Genomic DNA, 3,884 nt, shown 5'->3' with positions numbered 1-3,884 from the left:
TTAACTAAAGTAAAAGTAAAATAAAACAATATTTTAATGATATAGAAAAAAATGAAAGGAAGTTGTTATGGAGTGTTTTTTTTTTTTGAAAAAAAAAATAAAATAAAAATGTAGTTTTGTTTCTTACGTATAGGAAAAATGGTTGGGAAGCCCACCTAGCTTGGGCTAGTCATCCTTTCAAATGGGCCTGCTGTCCAGACCAAATGGCCGAAACCCAGGTCCCTCAGATCTGGTAAAGAAATTCAACGCACGTGTCTAGAGAGGGCTTGAGATTATATATAGTATATCCTGTCCTTAAAATAAGAAAAGAAAAGCAGAAGTTTCAACCTGTTGAAACGGAACGTTTGACCCGAACAGCGGTGCCTTTTTTTTTTTCGATTATCTGCGGGCGGTCGCAGCATGCGTTTGCCCCCACCACGACTTTCAACTCTCAAGTCTCGAGGTCTTCTTCACCGGCAGAGTCAGCTGCTAAACGACACACAAGGTGGTGGAACCCACATGTTAAAGATTAAGCTGATCTGAGTTCACTTTTTTGCCCCCGCCTGACGTTGATCACTTTTCTGTTTTTTACTGAGTAATGTGATGTGGGTCAAACAAACAAACAAACAACCTTTTGGTAATTGCATAATGCATACGTAAAAATAACAAATATCATCCTTTCGATCACTTCACTATCCATTCAAATTCTCTCTTAAATATGTTCATACGATGTCGTGGACTATCCAGAATTTTCTACTTCTATAATCATCTTAAACTAAATTTTATGTGTCTACAACTTAGACTTGTAAAGAAAACTCCACTGGCATGCATATTGAAGCACGTACATTAAGAAATAATGAGATGAATAGTAAATAAATTTATTTGTTGGTCAGAATTTAATATAATTTACAAAAATACTTATGCATTAATAAAAAAAAAATTTAATTTTTTTTAGATAACTTCATAAAAGAGTATCGAATTATATGTCGTTTTGAGATAATGGTACGAAACTAGCAAACGTTTCAAACTGAGGTATCCAAGTTTCTAAACGTATCACTTAAGGGCATTCCATTAGGATTTACTGTTAAATCTTGCAAAAATTTCCAAAATACCCCTGCGTTTATTATTTTTAAAAAAAAATTATAAATTTTTTCAAAAATTCAGGCATGAGTATTTTTGTAAATTCCATTAAATTCTCACCAACACTTAAATTCAAGCATTTTTTTTCTTAAAAAAATAGGGGTATTTTGGGTACTCCGTTAGAATTTTACAGCAAATCCAAACGGAGTACCTTTAAGTGAGACATTTAAAAACTTGGATACCCCATTTTGAAACTTTAACTAATTCAATACTCTTATCTCAAAACGGCGTATAATTCGATACCCTTTTGTGAAATTATCTTTTAAAAAAAAAAGTATTTTAAAAATTTTGATAGGATTTAACGGAAAATTTTTAAGGAATGGTTGAAATTGAAAAATGGATACCCGAAATTATCACTTTTTAAAGTTTGAGTACTTAATTACAAAAGTGATAAAAGTTTTGGAGTTATTAGAAAACAATTTGTATGAAAAAGTGAAAATATTTTGTATTATAATGAATTTTTTTATTTGAATAGTTATAAAAAATTATTAATGTGATATAAAAAATAAAAAAGTTAAAATATTTTGAAGTTGATTATTGTTTAAAAAAATAAAAATAAACAAGAATGGTATGGTAGTTATCAAACACCCCCGTAAAATTAGATATTTAAAAATCTGAAATACAGATAAGAATTTCTTCCCGCCACCAAATCAGATCAGACGGCATCGTACAGCGTCGCTGGTTTAAATAAAAAATGAAAGTCGTTGTCGACACTTAAAAAAAAAAAAAAAAAAAAGAAAGTCGTTGTCGATAATTAAGAAGGGGATGGCGGTCCAAAGCAGCAAACGGCAACGACCCAAAATGTGGATGAATCGTTGCAAAGAGTGATTCCCAAGGGGTATGGTGCACGAAAAATGTGAATTACCGGAGGCCGACAGGTTCCAATGGGACAGTCCGGTTTAAAGCAAGTTGACAAATGCGGCTTGCGCAAGTGGGGATGAATCATGATGGTTGGCTCCGGTGTTCCACGCCACGCAACTTCGTCTCTGCATGGGGCAGAAAAGTCAAAATTCAACGTCACGTGGCTTTAGAATTCAACTTCTTCCTTGTTCTTCATTTCCTTCTTTTCTTTCCTTTTTTTTTTTTTTTTTTGGTGGGGGGAGCGAGTAGGACAGGATTCAACGGATTCATGCCCTATTCCAGTCCACCTCGCTTGCTAAAACCAAAATTAAAAATTAAAAATAAAAAATAAAAAATTAATTTCGACCTCCAAAAGTTATAATATTATTATATTACAGCCGCTCTAGTGAGCATGTGGTACATTTCACTGATAAAGCTTTGAAAAGAAATCATTATTATATTTGGAGAGGAGAGAAGGATGTGGATTGAACCAAACTTTTCGTTCAACCGACGGACCATACCAAGTTTAACAGCATGGGGATTTGCTTTGGAGTTACGTACGGATGTTAAAGTTACACGTGGCAAATTGACCTGTCAGCTCGGGGTTCAAATTTCAATCCCATCACCAATTAAGATCGTGCACGACTTTACCGTTCCAATAAATTTTGGACTGTTTCGGTCAATCGAGTTTTACATAAATTTCTTTTTGTCTAAATCACGACTAATTGTTATGAATTTTCATCTGACTTGAATATATATATATATTGTTAGTTTTTTATTGGCTAAATTCGATGATATCTGTTGGGAATAATTTCATTTAAAATTGGCTCAAGAAAAATTGGCGGTTGTAAAGCTAAGATAACAAGACTCTCGAATGGGATTTGATTCTTGTACAACACCAATACAACAACTGCACAACAACCCCTCACATGAGGCTGGGCCCCAGTATGTGGAACCCACCCTCATGTGAGGAATTGTTGTACAGTTGTTGTATTGGTGTTGTAAATCTAACATTTTCCCTCTTGAATAGTCCTATCCTGAAAAATAGGCACCAATTAGTCTCGTAAAAGCTATTCTCCAAAATACGCAACAGAAAATACATTCAGATTGAGTCCTGAGAATGTAGGCATCCCGAGATTGAGAGTCGACTCAACCAATCAAGGCCCGAGATAAACACGTCCCGAAAACTCAAACCCTAGGAAATTCGGATTAGAAATCACAATCCGTGTTCAATCAAGACTCTGCAAAGAATTCGGTCAACCGTCATACTCCAAGTTGAATTGAGATAAGACTCTCAATCCAATTCAAATTCCTGAAAATCCGGGATTAGAATCATATTAAAAAACAAATTATGAAAAAATCAAATTCTACGTTTGATAAGGAATTCAAGTTCAAATCAAACTCTGATAAGCTAGATCAAGTACGAGTATGAATCATAATTTGGGTTGAACTCTATCTCTTTGCCTATAAATAAGTTCATACCTTAAGTATAAACGACAGGCTGAATATTTTATGCATTGAGTATACTTTTTGTTTTGCAATATTTTTGGAAAACATTGAAGAACATGACATTCACACCGTACCAGAAATTGTCACAACAATCCCAATTATTTGTGCTTATAATTTGTCTTTGGAATTTGCTTCCAATATATTTGATGAATGTTTGTTTGGTTAATAAATTTTAAATTCTCCATTATGTTGTCATGTACCTATTCAATCCCCAATTTAGGCATAGTTTAAAGTTTGATATATGTGTACGTATTTTAAGTGACTTAAAATGTCAATTACTTTAAAAAACATATATATATAAGTCACTTAAAACACAAAATGCATGTCAACGAGTGTAACATAAATATAATAAATGAGTGTAATTATACTATTGCTTTTGCTTTCGTGTATTAATTATAGGAAGCTTTTGAAAAACA

The sequence above is a fragment of the Alnus glutinosa genome, chromosome 6, assembly GCF_958979055.1.
Source record: "Alnus glutinosa chromosome 6, dhAlnGlut1.1, whole genome shotgun sequence".
NCBI classification, from domain to species: domain Eukaryota; kingdom Viridiplantae; phylum Streptophyta; class Magnoliopsida; order Fagales; family Betulaceae; genus Alnus; species Alnus glutinosa.
Note: the sequence above shows the minus strand (reverse complement) of the source record.